Source organism: Colobus angolensis, unplaced genomic scaffold (genome assembly GCF_000951035.1).
Source record: "Colobus angolensis palliatus isolate OR3802 unplaced genomic scaffold, Cang.pa_1.0 Scaffold24, whole genome shotgun sequence".
Classification (NCBI taxonomy): domain Eukaryota; kingdom Metazoa; phylum Chordata; class Mammalia; order Primates; family Cercopithecidae; genus Colobus; species Colobus angolensis.
The window spans coordinates 9,795,279-9,811,645 of NW_012115599.1; the positions used below are offsets into that span (position 1 = coordinate 9,795,279).

General features: G+C 40.0%; 1 long non-coding RNA gene across 1 annotated transcript in view; it reads right to left on the bottom strand.

Moving 5' to 3' along the window:
- Nucleotides 1-269: 269 nt before the first annotated feature.
- The window catches only part of LOC105514150, a 24,274-nt gene continuing 8,176 nt past the window's right edge, over nt 270-16,367 (bottom strand). Inside the window, exon 3 of the long non-coding RNA XR_001002146.1 lies at nt 270-495. This is a non-coding gene — a long non-coding RNA (uncharacterized LOC105514150). The remainder of the gene's footprint in view (nt 496-16,367) is intronic.

The window sequence follows — 16,367 nt, forward strand, 5'->3', positions numbered from 1 at the left end:
GAGACAATAGAGTTTACATTTCAGTGCATGCCTCATCCCACACCTCCTCCCAAAGCTGAAGTTCCAGCTCTGGTTGGCCCATTGCTCTTAACTCTGAAGAACCAACTCAAAGCAACAGGGAAAATATTTCCCACCCAAATTTGGCATAGGAAGATCATCTCGCTTCAGTCCCCTGAAGGATCCTAAGTTACCTAATAGCGATTTATTATGTCATGAAGGGTCACGTTTCCTTCCTGTTGGTGATGAGGGGAAAGTTACGGTATTTTTCATTTTTACTTAGCTGAATATAATGAATTCCACTGATGGCCTATTTCTGAAATCCACCAATCAAAGGAAATTGTAAAGTTCACCATAGTAACAGCTCTGTGTCAGTGGCCCACATGAGAACCACACAGCCTGGGAGGTACCGCAGCTGAGGAGGCACTGGCCAATCGCGGGGCAGAGTGATGTTACCATCTCATAGCAACCAAGGGATCTGCATGGCAACATCAGTTGCTATATAAAAGAAAAATTAGAAACAATATTCTGTTAGGGAGAGATAAAGACATTAACTGTTAAGTCATACTTGAGTCACAGTTGTGAGGACCTATCCCAAAATATCCACCTAAACGTATCTCAGATGATACCTGCCAGATTCAGGTCCACATGTCAGGAATATTCTTCCCCATCAACTGGCACCACCTGAGGAGTGAGAAAGATGAGTATGTCCAGAGAATAGACCACTTCTGCACAGGAAGGAGAGGGCCCTTTGAATACCACAGAGCATATTTGCGGGGTAAATTACACATAAATCATCACATTTAGTCTTGTGAGGGAGGCAGGGCAAAATTATTATTATCATCATGTTCTGCATCTAGCTCCCATCCCTTCCTCCCCCGGCTTTCCCATCTCAGTTAATAGCTACACAATTCTTCCAACTGCTCAAGCCAAAAACCTCTGAGTTCTCCTATTTTCTTTCTCTCACACCCACATCCACTCCATCAGAAACGCTATTCATTCTTCCTTCAAGCTATCTCCAGAATTCAGCCTTTTCTCACCACCTCCACAGCTACACCCTAGTCCACTCCACCACCTGTCACGCAGAGACAATAGCCTCCTAACCCGTTTCCCTGCTTCCCGGGTAGGCCTCCCTATGGTCTCTTCTCAACACAGTAACCAGAGTGACCTTTGCAAAACGTAAGTCCTTGGCTCACAACCCTCCAATGACTTTCCATCCTATCTCAATGTGAAAGCCCAATCCTTCCCAGAACTATGTGGCTTCATACACCTTGGCTGGGGAGCTGGCCCATCTCTGCTATTGTTTGCTTCTCTCAACTGCTCTAGCCACACGGGCCCCCTCGCTGGGCTTCTAGCACATCAGGCTCCTTCCTACCGTGGGGCCTTTGCACTAGCTACCTCTTGCAGAACGTTCTTCCTCCAGAGACCCTCACTTCATTCAAGTGTTTGCTCAGATGTCACCTTCTCAGTGAATTCTTCTCTGACTTATTTTAAAACTGAACTCTCTATACCCATAGCCCCTCACCCCCATCCCTAGCACCAGTGGGCACCTAGAACAGTGCTGGCATACAGTAAGTACTCACTCAATATCTAACAATGAATAAAGGAAGCACTGTTTTACAGATAATCGGGCTCAAGAAGCTAAATTATTTACTCAGAGGCTCCCAGCCAGGATGCATTAGAGCCCAGACTTGAACCCAGACTTATTCATGCAGTGACTCCCACACTGGGCTCTACCCTCTCTACCTCACTTTGGTTTCCTTTTCCAGATCTACTACCACTTCTAAGTGCCAGGAAAGCATGAATTTTCTGCGAAGGCAAGAGGAACTGCTGGGCTGATGGCGTGGCTGTGCAGACAGCCACAGCAGGAATAGAGAGTGGGGGTGAGCTGGCCCAGACCCTGAGCGGTGCCCCGAGTGGAGCCACCCTTCCAAGGGGATCAGCAAATGATTGAGACCATGTCAGCATGACTGCCAATGACACCTCATTGACGATGACCTCTCCCTCCCTTCCAGGCCACTTCTCTTGGGGATAGAGACAACTCTTTTGAACATTCAGCATTCCCACCCCTGTATTTGCTTGGGTCAAAAACAAGGATTTAAATGGAACTTTTAGTCTGCAAAGTGTTTTATCCTCATTTTTGCTAGTTTGTTATCAAGGAGTCTCAGAGTTGTATTAAGTGTATATTGCATGACTGATTGGGAAAAAAATAGAGAAAATTCAGTCACCAGAGTTTTTTTTGGTCTGTACAATAAATAGTTTTTTGTTAATAGAAGCAGCTTAGTATTGTGGGATTATGAAGAATAGCATTTTTCCATTAAAATTATGCTGAACACTGGTAACAGCACACCTATATTCTCTACCCTGAATCTGGAGGTGGAAGGTAAGGAGTGGAAGAAGAGATGAGGTGGGAGCAGGGAAAGACCACCCAGAAACAGGGCAGGGAGGGGAATACCAAAGGCAAGAACATTTTCCTTCCATGGCCTATATCGGAAATTAGGAAACACTGGTGTAGACACGGACATTGTCATTAATCCTGCTGTCAAAGAAAAAAAATAGTCATGACTCTCTCACCAAGAAACTAGAAACATGAAAGACACAAACCAATAACAATAATCACTACTGCTTTTTGAGCATTTACAATGTAGTAAGCATTTTGCTAAGGGCTGCCATACAGTTTTACATTTAAGCCTCTTAGCAAACCTGGATGGGAGGAATTACCTCCCCATTTTATAGACTATTTACAGAGAAAGTGAGTAGCTTACCCAAGGTCATACAACTAGAAAGTGACAGAAATGATCCAGTTGCCTCTACAATCCCTGTGTTTTTGTTTTTGTTTTTGTTTTTTTCTTATTTCCAGCTTTTATTTTAAGTTCAGGGGCACATGTGCAGGATGTGCAGGTTTGTTACATAAGTAAACATGTGCTATGGTGGTTTGTTGCACAGATCATCCAATTACCTAGGTATTAAGCCCAGCATGCATTAGCTACTCTTCCTGATGCTCTCCCTCCTTCAATCCCCCTACTCTCTGGCAGGGCCCAGTGTCTGTTGTTCCCCTCCCTGTGTCCATGTGTTCCCATCATTCAGCTCACACTTACAAGTGAGAACATCCAGTATTTGGTTTTCTGTTCCTGCATTAGTTTGCTGAGGATAACAGCTTCCAGCACCATCCATGTCCCTGCAAAGGACGTGATCTCCTTCCTTTTTACGGCTGCATAGTATTCCATGGTGTATATGTACCACATTTTCTTTATCCAATCTATCACTGATGGGCATTTAGGTTGACTCCATGTCATTGCTATTGTGAGTAGTGCTACAAGAAACATATGCACGCATGTATCTTTATACTAGAATAGAATGATCTATATTCTTTTAAGTATGTACCCAGTAATGGAATTTCTGGGTCAAATGGTATTTCTGCCTCTAGGTCTTGGAGGAATCACCACACTGTCATCCACAATGGTCCCTGTGTTTAATGGTTACACTGCACCTCCTCTCTCTACAATAAGATTAATTCATGTGATATAAAGAAACATGGAATAAATATAAAACCAGGAGATGATATAAGGAAACATAAAAGAAAAAAAACCTCAGTGAAAGTTCTGATCCTTTCCAAGAATGCAGAGCCCTGTGTGGAGAGTTAGGCAGGTCTGAGGAGGCCCTGAGGAACTTGCTTCACAGTTCCACTTCTTGTCCCCAAGGTGACATCATCATCCCCTCTATTTTGCACCACAAAATTAGTTCAATAATGATGGAAAAGGAAATGCTAATGTCCTGCTCACAAAGGTTCATGTTGCCAAAAGTTGTGGAACATAGACTATTCTCTAATATTTTCCCTGTTGACATAAAACTCACAAGGTGTTTTGTTATATGGAGAACCCTAGGAGAGTTGAAATAGGGGATGGGGGTGGGACCAAGGCTGTGTGCCCAAAGCAAATGTATAACAATGAAACAGTCAAAGAACTAAAATAACTAACTCCATTTTTGTTGAAGGGGCCTCTACCCATTCCTGTATGTAGGCTAGGATAATTTTAGAACACTGAGACAATACACAAAAACAGCAATCATGTAGTTTTTTAAACTAACTCTGGGATTAAAGGAGAAGTATGTAAACAACCATGTTTTGTTAAACATAGTTAACTGTGTTCTATAACTTGTTTATAGAAGCATTGTGATCTGACCAAGAACAAAGAAATTCCCACCCTTCTCAGACCCTCACTGACACGCAGATGTCTGTGATCACTGGTTACCTCTTGATTCTGACCCTCTCCTTTTCCCCTGGGCTTAACTTAAAAAGAGACTAAAATTTGTACTGACTTAGGATGGTGCTTTAGGACACTAGTCTACCCTCTCAATTTGCTGGCCCTCCGGATAAACTTGCTTTTGCTCCCACCAACTCTTGTCTCTTGAGTTTTGGCTTCTGAATGGTGAGCAGCTGTAACCGAATGGAATTAGAGCACTGGAGTGTTCTGCTGAAACTTTTGGCCTTGCAGGGAGGAAAGAGTAGGTTTATATTAAAGCTGCTATTCTTTCTCCGCTGCATCACATTCGTTCCAGTATTTTGCCCTACAAGCAAATATAAACCTAAACAGAAAAAAAAAAAAAGAAAGATGTTTTTTGGATTCCTGAATTGAAAACAAAAATCCAGCCTAACTTTACCCATGAACATGAAACCTGGCATTCTGACACAGTCTGGGACAGTTTCTACCCAGGCTAGACTTTCAGAGAAGCAAATATTTTCCTGTATTCAAATGCATCTGTGTTACCTAATATCAGGACTAGCCCTCACCTCCTAGTTTCACCTTTGCAGTGAAACTTCTGTTCATCACCCCAGCCCTGAACTCCCTTAGCATGAGTTGTTTAGACTGGGTACCTGTGTATTTGCAAATACTGTAGAAGGCAGTATGAGTTAGTGCAAAAGGTTCTGGGACCATAGAGCTGCAAGCTCAAATTCCGGCTTTGAGATTTGTTACTTGTGAGATTTTTGGTAGGTGACTACCCTCTTCTACCTTTAGCTCTATCACCTGTCAAATGAACACAGTTAAACCCATCTTACAGAAGTTTTTTGGCAAGGAATAAGTAAGCTATTACACTGGGAAAGAGCCTACTATAGTGCCTGGAACATATCAAGTTCAATTATTATTTTGCTTAATTATTATTTTAAAAGCAAAATACATAAACAAATGAACCAGGAGATGGTCAAAATTGGAATGTAGTATTCTAATTGGATCTCAATCCTTGCTGAACTATCCTAATTAATTACATATGTATGGACTTCTCAGGAGAAAACTGAAGTACAATCAACCCCATCCCCAAAAAGGAGTCATCCTACTCACCAATTTTCGAGATAATTCTTCTTTTTCCCTCAAAATTGAACATCAGTTTTCTTCTCAACATACTCAAGGATAAACCCCCAGTCTAATGATATTAAATATTACATTTAGGCTCTCGGATGATGGGTTTCCCTTATGATCATGTTCTACTGCATTTCACCAGAGTCGTGGTTAAGGACAGTGTCGTCTTTGTCTCGGTATCTGCAGGTCTTCTGCAGATTAGCCTTTGAGTTCATAAACAAAAAAAACCTGAATAGTCATGGTGTATATTTCGGGCTATAAATCCCATAAATCCTCTGTAAATGCACTTGCCCAAATCTAGAGTAGGTAGAAATAACCTTTTGACAAGAGGAAATCCCGATTTTAAATGATGTAAAGCAGAGCCTATGTTAGTGCCTCCCATTCTTTTAAACATCTGTGTAAATTATAAACAGTCCCCAACTTACAGGAATTTCCTTTTTTTGGTGGTTAGGATGGTGAGAAGGCCATATGCATTCAGTAGAAATCATACTTTGAGTACACATACAGCCATTCTGTTTTTCATTTTTAGTACAGTATTGAATAAATTTCACAAGATACTCAGCACTATTATAAAACAGGCTTTATGTTAAATGATTTTGCCCAACTATAGGCTAATGTAAGTGTTCTGAGCACTTTTAATGTAGGATAGGCTAAGCTATGATGTTTAGTAAGTTCAGTGCATTAAACGCATTTTTAACTTACTGGGTTTTTTTTCAACTTAAATAGACTTATCAGGACATAGCCCCATTGGGGAGCATTTAGTATTTGCCATAACCATTGGGAGGGTTAGATGGATGCCCTCCAGCCATTGGGAATAGAAAGACAAGCATCTTCCCTGGTGCTGATGTGAGTTTATCATTAGGGAATTTGCAACAGCTTTATGAAGCAGTTGTACCTGTTGTCTGATTATTGGGAGAAAATGTAGTTGAGCATAAACTGTGGCAATGGGGGACGGGGAAGGGGCCATGGTAATCTGCAGGCCCAGTTTAGGTGTTTGGCTACTGGGGCGGAGAGCAGGAGCCCTGTGTATTTGCTGGAGGATTCAGTCAGTCCTAAAAGAAAAGAATGAAAAAGAAGTCTGTGGGACTGAGGGAAGTTGGGAAAGTGGTTGAGAACTTGGATGCCTAGATTCTGCCTGGGTGCTCTGGCTGACTGTTGGTGTGGAAGGATGCTTCCAGATAATACAAAGGATAATGCTGCCCACATAGCCCCTGAGCTAACTGTGGAGCTGTTGTCCCATGTTCCCCAGAAAGAGGGCTATCAGGAACTAGAAAAGACAACGCTCTCCATTCAGGATGCTAATGAAAGAATCCTTAGGAAGAAAGTTCACTCTCAGAGCAGCAGATACAGTCTCAGACAGCAGAGCAGGAATGGCTCCATTCACAACTACAAGAAATCTTCCAAGTAAAAAGCGTCCAAGAAGAATGTGCAAGACATACTGCCCTTAGGTCCAGGCAAGAGGGGACCATGCTTTGGAGGGCTCCACATGTCACAAACACAAAAAAGACATAATGTTAAAGAACACATGGACAGCTTTGTCCCTCAGCTCTTGCAACTGAGACCCTGACCCTAAACATCAGATCTCCTGACCTCTGTTCAGGCTTCAGGGAAATGTTCCCCACATATCTTGCCTCACATCCAAATGCCATCAGAGATGTGGATCTTGCTGCTGTGGACTTCAGAGATGGACACTGCTGCAGAGGTTGTATGGGTTTGAGTGACTAAAACACAAGAGAAGAAAACTTGCCCAACCTTTCCTCAGGTAGCATGAATGGAATAGACTATTGCATTAAAGATAGCTTTGCAGTAGTGTTCAGAGGCAATTTTCTTGCTTTTTAAAATATTTTACTTCGTGGCTCAAAGAATAGCACTTATTTTATAATTTGTTAGCTTGACTCAAAACATTTGAATAACTCCGTTGATACTTTTCTCTCAAACCCCACAAATGTTAGGGTGGGCTTGCCTGTGAGTCACCCAGGAACCTGTCACAGGACATGGGAAAGAACAGGGTGTGACTGAGATTCTGTTTCCTGGGGATTCATCACCTTTGCCTCTATTATTCAATACTTCTGTGTCCTCTCCCAGAGGGTGTGTCCCAAAAAGGCCAGAATTACCAAACAGTGAAACCAAAATTCTCATATTTGGCAAACATTCTCTAATATTGATGTGCATGCCACCAATTAGGCTTATTCAACATATCAACTCAGAGAGCACATTTGATAGCTGACTTGTTTGAGTAAGGGGAACATTTTCTCTACCCCATCTCCCACCCTAATCAATATACACTTCCCTACACCAGGTCTTTTCTATATAGCTTCTGTGTCCTCCCTTCTGGAAAATGATGGAGAGAGAATCTCCATGTTTTCTCCCTAACTACTTGCTGTTGCTCCTCAAGGGAGGAAGGGCTGATCCAGTTGGCCAGAGCTTAACACTGACTAAGCCCCACTCTTATGTATGGTGGATTACACGTCTCGTAATAGGAGGAACAGGCTCCAGCCTATCTAGTTCAAATTCTTCTTGTCCACCCTGTGCTTCATTTTTCCATATAGTAGCAAAACCAGCAAGGTCCTCTCACAAGGGGAGGCCAACCATTCTCCTCCCTGCCCTGTTCAGCCCTGACCTGGGGAGTGAGATGGACTTTGCCTCCACACAGGTGGCTGGGTTAGTTGGAATCTGTGCTGCAGGCTTAGGCACCTGCCCAAAGACACACCGGACTTTGCGAGTCCTAAAGCAGAGATTTAGGGTCAAAGATGGGAGATCATAGGTGCAAGTCATACTCCTCAGCACAATTTGCCAGAATCCCTGTTTTTTGAGGGTACATTAGACAAGGTGGGCTAAGTAGCTATGATGGAAGACCCACTAACTCAGAGAATACAGAAGGTAGCCTCTGTCATATTTTGGTCTTAGATGACTGGCTAAGGGTTGGCAGACAGCTCTGAGTCACATAGTCCTTTGAGAGCTGGTGCTGACAGTGCCTCTTGCTATCTTCAATATGCATTTCCCAGGGCTGCTCTATTCTAGCCACACAGAAAGGGAAAGAGGACAGTCCAGGGCCAGAGATGACTCTTAAGTAAATAGGCTGAAAGTTGCCCAAATCAATGCCTCCCAAACTCCAAAGGAGCCTGGGAAATGGCAGCACTGATTCTGGCAGACAGCTAGCATTCTCTACCACAGAGGAATCACTGAGCCTTTGCAGGTTGTAAGTTTAGTCCTGATTCTACAGGAACACACTAAAGTGCTTATTTGTTTGTTTGTTTGTTCATGGTCTGGGTGGTTGACTGGCAGTAGTTACAAAAACATCTCAGCCAAAATCACCTGTTACATACAAATTGGTGCAGAACTCACAGTCATTAGATTGTTTCAATTATTTAAGCAGATTCAAAAATTCATTTTGGGATAAAAATAAATAAAGTTCTTTTAATAGGACTCATGAAGCCTATCTTGGGGTAGAAGAGGGATAACCCACCACCTGTAAGTCTCCTAAATTAATACATCTTTGTCAGTTTTATTGCCCATCCTAAAGCTTATCAGTACTCCTTGAATCAACACAAAGTTTATGACCCCTCCCTGATTACGCTGTGACGCCTTTAGTTAAGAGACACAGCCTGAAGGATATATTAGTTTCATTCATTTAGGTTCTCCAAACAATAATCCTAACTTTCTATATTTCTAACTTCTCAGCTAAGATAACTGAAAAGCAATATACCTAGGGCATATTGCCTTAGTTCTCCCAAACCCCTCTGCCAAAATAATGGGTGAGTTTTTTTAAAGTTAGGTACTTGACATCTTGAAGATTAATTTTTTAAAAATCTATTTAACATCCTTTTTTTTTTTTTTTTTTTTTTGAGGAGTCTTGCTCTGTCACCCAGGCTGCAGTGCAGTGGCACAATCTTGGCTCACTGCAAGCTCCACCATCCGGGTTCACACCATTCTCCTGCCTCAGCCTTCGGAGTAGCTGGGACTACAGGTGCCCGCCACCATGCCCGGCTAATTTTTTGTATTTTTAGTAGAAACGGGGTTTCACCGTGTTAGCCAGGATGGTCTCGATCTCCTGACCTCATGATCCACCCACCTCAGCCTCCCAAAGTGCTGGGATTACAGGCATGAGACATCGCTCCTGGCCCATCATTTGTTTTCAAAGCTTATCCACTACGATCAAGTAGGCTTCATCCTTGGGAGGCAAGGTTGGTTCAACATGCACATCAACAAATGTGATTCATCACATAAATAGAACTAAAGACAAAAACCACATGATTATCTCAAAAGATGCAGAAAGATTTTTAATAAAATGCAACATCCCTTCATATTAAAAACTCTCAATAAACTAGGTATGGAAGGAATATATCTCAAAATAATAAGAGCCATATATAACAAACACACAGCCAACATCACACTCAAAGGGCAAAAGGCAGAAGGCTTCCTCCTTGAAAACTGGCACAAGATAAGAATGCCCTCTCTCACCACTCTTATTCAACATAGTATTGGAAGTTCTCGTCAGAGCGATCAAAAAGAAAGAAATAAAAAGGCATTCAAATAAGAAGACAGGAAGTGAAACTATCCCTGTTTGCAGACAACATGATCCTAGATCTAGAAAACCCCATCCTCTCAACCCAAAAGCTTCTTAAGCTGATAAGCAACTTCAGCAAAGTCTCAGGATATAAAATCAAAGTGCAAAAATTGCTAGCATTCCCACATACCAGCAACAGTCAAGCCAAGAGCCAAATCACAAACAAACTCTCATTCACAATTGCTACAAAAAGAATAAAATACCTAGGAATACAGCTAACAAGGGAATTGAAAGATCTCCACAAGGAGAATTACAAACCACTGCTCAAAGAAATTAGAGATGACACAAATAAATGGAAAAACATTCCATGCTCATGGATAGGAAGAATCAATATCATTAAAAGGGCCATACTGCCCAAAGCAATTTATAGATTCAATGTTTCCACTGACATTCTTCACAGAACTGTTTTTTAAAACTGTTCTAAACTTTAGAAAAAACTGTTTTAAAATTCATATAGAGCAAAAAAAAAGAGCCTGAACAGCCAAGGCAATTCTAAGCAAAAAGAACAAAACTGGAGCCATCACACTACCCACTTCAAACTACTACAGGGCTACCGTAACCCTGCATGCATGGTACTGGAAGAAGAACAGACACATAGACTAACAGAATGGAATACAGAACCCAGAAATATGACCACACAACTACAACTATCTGCTTTTCAATAAACTTGACCCCCCCCAAAAAAAAGCAACGGGGAAAGGATTCCCCATTCAATAAATGCTGCTGGGATAACAGGCTAGCCATATGCAGAAAATTGAAACTGGACCCCTTTCTTACATCATATACAAAAATTAACTCAAGATGGATTAAAGACTTAAATGTGAAACCTAAAACTATAAAAACACTGGAAGACAACCTAGGCAATACCATTCAGGACATAGGCATGAGCAAAGATTTCATGATGAAGGTGCCAAAAGCAATTGCAACAAAAGCAAAAATTGACAAATGGGATCTAATTAAACCACTGAGCTTCTGCACAGCAAAAGAAACTATCAACAGAGTAAACAGACAGCCTACAGAATGGGAGAACATTTTTGCAAACTATGCATCTGACAAAGGTCTAATATCCAGCATCTATAAGGAACTTAAACAAATTTACAAGAAAAAAATAACCTCATTAAAAAGTGGGCAAAGGACGTGAACAGACCCTTCTCAAAAAGACATACATGCAGCCAAGAAGCATATTTTAAAAAGTTCAACATCACTGATCATTAGAGAAATGCAAATCAAAATCACAATGAGATACCACCTCGCACCAGTTAGAATTGCTATTACTAAAAAGTCAAAAGATAACAGATACTGGTGAGGTTGTGGAGAATAAGGAACTAAGGACAGAAATACCATTTGACCCAGCAATCCCATTACTGAGTATATACTCAAAGGTATATTAAATTGTTCTATTGTCTATTATATATTATAAAGACACATGCACACATATGTTCACTGCAGTACTATTCACAATAGCAAAGATATGAAATCAACCTAAATGCCCATCAGTGATAGACTGGATAAAGAAAATGTGGTACATATACACCACGGAATACTATGCAGCCATAAAAAAGAATGAGATCATATCCTTGGCAGAGACATGGATGGAACTGGTGGCTATTATCTTTAGAAAACTAACGCAGGAACAGAAAACTAGTAACACCACAAGTTCTCACTTATAATTGGGAACTAAATGATGAGAATACATAGACACATACAGGAGAATAACACACACTGGGACCTAGTAGAGGGTAGGGGGTAGAAGGAGGGAGAGGATCAGGAAAAATAACTAATGGATATAGGCTTAATACCTGGGTGAGAAATAACCTGTACAACCAACTCCCATGACACAAGTTTACCTATGTAACAAACCTGCACATCTTGCACATGTACCCCTGAACTTAAAAGTTTTTTTAAAAATCATTTTTTTAATTAAATAGTAATTGAACACATCATCCTTTAAGTTACTCATGATTTCTTATATAAGCCTCTATGTAGTAAATTTCTTCTAAAATTTTAAGTTGCAAAATTTTATAACTTCAAGTGAAGGTAATGAATCTATTATTTTTTCTTAACAAGAACCATACAAACTACTCACACCCCTCATTATCTTGATTTCTAAGATTGGCACTAAACTTAATGATCAACTGTAATAGCTAGTTCAATTCTGGTGCCTGAAATCTATGTCCCAATTTGCTTTACATTTTAATGAATTTTTACTTTGGAATAATTTCAAATTTATAGAAAAATTATAAAATAATTTGTACAGATAGTTCCTGTAAACCCTTCACTCAGTTTCTCTTAATATTAACATCTTACTTAACCTTGGTACATTTGTAAAAACTAAGAAATTAACACTGGTGCATTTCTAATAACTGAACCACAGACTTTGGATATCACTAGTTTTTCCGCTAATGTCCTTTTTCTGTTCCAGGATAGCTAACTGCATTTAGCCCAGTTTGTTTTAATTGAAATACAGCATCCTGGTTGAAAATCATTCCTAAGAAATTTAATGACTAGATACTGGAAAAACATTTATTTAAGATTCACAAAAGATTTTCTCTCTCAAACAAAAAAGAATTATCTACATTTTAATTTTTAAGCTATCATTTAATTTAAATACAGTTTGCTCAATGATAAGGAAATTAGATTTTTGTACTTGAAAATTTAGAGAACTTATTAGATGTGGTTCATCAGGAAGGCTTAAGAAGCACATATCTACCATGGAATAACTTTCTAAAAGAGAAAGATCCCTGTTAAGAGTTGTGGCTTTCCTGTACCCCAATCTCAGTGATAGCCACAGAGATTCCTGTTGGCTCATAGCCAAAATTTAAATACTATCTTGACCATGCACACCCCCCCCCAAAAAAAAAAACCCAGAACAATAAAGTCCTTAGAAACAGAGCCTTTAGATACTTCTTTTGGAAAGAGCGCTAGAATAGAGCTTCTAAGTCTTCTAATTGCTGTTGCTGACGTAGTCTGCTGTAAAATTACAATAGTGAATAGGCAAGGACTGGAAGATTCCAAATTGTCAAACAATTTGAAGAGGTACTATAAATCATCTCTCTTAAAAAAAAACATGGCTGTCAGAGCCTGGGATCCTGAATCAGAAGACATCTCTGACTGGATAACGCTGATTATAAAAATTGCTGAAAAGTTATAAATAAAATGTTAAATAATACAGTACAGTTAATTTTCCAGGTGTTGATTCCATTCTCAAGTAAAAATCTACATAAATCAAGTAACAGCACACAACTCTCCTGGGGGTAAAAATCTCTAGAAACATTGTTCACTCACATGTGCTTATGTCCTTTTACTCTATAGTCTCAATGACATTATTTCTTACTTTGTTATCTCTTTTCTCCAATCCACATCAGTAGCCCATTCTTATGAATAATTCAGCATCTGTCTGAGCTTGGTTTGCAATATTATCTTACATAATGTTATGTAGGAAGAGGGAGAACAATGCAAAGTATTTTTGAAAGGCTAGTAATGCTTAAATACAGGGAAATAATTTTTCTTTTGATCTTTCATGTTTGCAAAGTGGTTCTGCCACATCCATTGCCTCTGAACTCTCACTGAACTTTTGCTTCCAGAAAGTCTGGTTTCATAGACTCCAGGCTGTTGTAAAATTTGATATAACTGAAACTTGATAAGAGGGTCCACTGCAATCACATGCACCTACAAAGCTATCTACCATACCTGTAATTCCTGGTGAGCTTACGTCTATCTGTAAGTTCAAACAGGCTTCAAAGGAAGCAAGTCAGATCATCTGTACACACAATGGGGGCAAGGAGAACCATGTTTGCTTTTATTTTTTTCAAACACAATTTTGAGATAACATTGTTAAAATTTCCAGGGCAATTTAGGACTCAGAGCTAGGTGTTCGCATTTGAGATCTGCAGTTGAAACCTTGCTGGCTTACTTCCCACGATACATCCAACAGTATTCCCTTGGAGCTGTTGGGAAGCTCGCCACAATTGTAATGGACATCCAATCTTCCAGTTTCTAAACAGAGTTAAGGAAGACAAACTTGAAAACAGAATTAAGTCCATGTTGGAGGGCTCACACTTTCAACTCTCTTGACTGTCAATGACTAAGAGTATAACTTTTCTAAATTATGAAAACCTACAGGAATCCAGGTCAAATGTTGACTTACGGCTCTTCTCACATGTTGTTTCCTCGGCTTGGAATGCTGTTCCCTCTCCAGACACTCCACCTCAGAAGAGGCTGGGTGCCCCAGTATATACTCTTCCAGTGCATTCCATCTCGACTTCGTAGCACTATCCTTTTTTTTTTTTCTCTAGTGGTTGATTGATGTCTGCTTTCCCCAATAAACATAAGAAAGCTATAGGAGAGCAGAACTGTATCTTTCTTATACTGGCTAGCTAGGCTCAAGGTGGCGGTCCAATAAAGATGTAAATGGATAAATCAATGCATGTAAGTGAAAATAATAATAGCTAGCTAACATTTACGTGTTTGTTTACTACATGCCAGGCTCTGTGTGGAGTGTTTTACCTGTGAGAATGAATGAATGACCATCAAAAATGAACAATAAGAAATTAGAAGTATCTGAACGAATAGTGGATGTAATCTTACATAAGTTATGCATGAAGCCTTTTTGTTTACATAAAATTTAGGGGAACGTTTCAAGTTCAGTGTTTCATGATTTACCTAACCTCATTTGCAGACGAGGGAGAAACTCAAGTTTTATAGGTAAACTGCCAAGAGCAAAGCTTGGAAAAGGTCAACAGGTAAAATAGTAGTAATGTGCTCCTATCTAAAGCTGAAACAATAACCAGAAGAAAGAGAAGATGGGGAGCTAGGAAGCCCAAGGTAAATGTACATTTTTATTCAGATTCTCGAAGAGGTATATGACCCAAAAAGGGTTAAAAATGAATGCTATCTATACTATTTTGTAAACTGCATTTTTTAGTCAGTACATAGTGTCATCTTATCATGTTATTGAACATTTCTCTACAACATCTTTTCAAGTAGCTAGAATTTTATTGTATGCATGTGCCATTATTTATTTAACTATTCAGTTTACTTCCCATTTTTGCCAGTATCAACTTGCAACTAAATCTTTGCATACATCCTTAATTATTTGCTTTAATATAGTACAGGGGTTAAATTATAGGGCCCAGGCTGGGCGTGGTGGCTCATGCCTGTAATCCCAACACTTTCAGAGGCTGAGGCGGGTGGATCACGATATCAGGAATTTGAGACCAGCCTGACCAACATGGTGAAACCCTGCCTCTACTAAAAATACAAAAATTAGCTGGGTTTGGTGGTGGGCACCTGTAATCCCAGCTACTCAGGAGGCTAAGGCAGGAGAATTGCTTGAACTCAGGAGGCAGAGGTTGAAGTGAGCCAAGATGATGTCATTGCACTCAAGCCTGGGTGACAGAGCAAGACTCCATCTTGAGAAAAAAAAAAATTATAGGGCCCAATATTTGCACTTGTATGTGGGAAAAACATGGCTTCACATAGGATATTTCATCCAGGTTTGAAATCATAACCTTCCTTTAAATCAAAGAGCACAAAGCTAACAACTTCAAAAAATTAACATTTAACAGCATTTGTATTTATTTACATTGAGTTGCTTTACCGTATCTTCAACTTGCTTCAATCAAAGCAGCAAATGTTAGTAATGCTAAATTGAAAGAAATTCTGAAGGTGCCATCTGGAAATGGCAGCACCTTTGTCCTAAGAAGCATTTTTGACTCAAAATTAAAGATACTTGTAGTGGTATTTTTTTCTGATTCTGGGGAGTTTTAAAATATATTCAATTGAGTGATAATCTTAGAAAACAATCATGGACCTCTTCACTATGTTGCCAAGAAAGATCTCAAGTTTTTGAGATTAGCACAAATCTTAAAAGGTCATATCTGAGTACTTTTGGTTTCTTGTCTCCTAAAAGGCAAACCAGGCCATTTGTTGTCTTCCCTGGTAACTAGAGGAAAGAGCATCTAAAATTAGTGTGAAGCCAGACATACTGTGAATTAATAATGAATAGAATCACTGATTCCATAAATAACAGGATTCAGGGTCAAGAAGGTCAGCTTGGCTGCACTCCTAGAGGAGTAAAAGCGCCTTGAAAGTTAATGCCAGAAATAAAAGGTAGGGAGCCACGATGTTTCTAAAGGAAACCTAAAGAAAATCTTGCTGTGCAGGATGACTTTCAGTAGTGGCCATTCTTAAAGCCAACTGCATCTCAGATAATCACAGTCAAGAAAGTAAAGCTAATGAACCTCATCCAACAACTTGGTTTAGGATTATTGTTTGTGATAGCGTACTTTCCGTAATGTTAGTCATCACCATGAAAAGCTGTTTTTAAAATGTGGTCCCCAGGCCGGGCAGTGTGGCTCCCGCCTGTAATCCCAGCACTTTGGGACGCTGAGGCAGGCAGACCACCAGGTCAGAAGATCGAGACCATCCTGGCTAACACAGTGAAACCC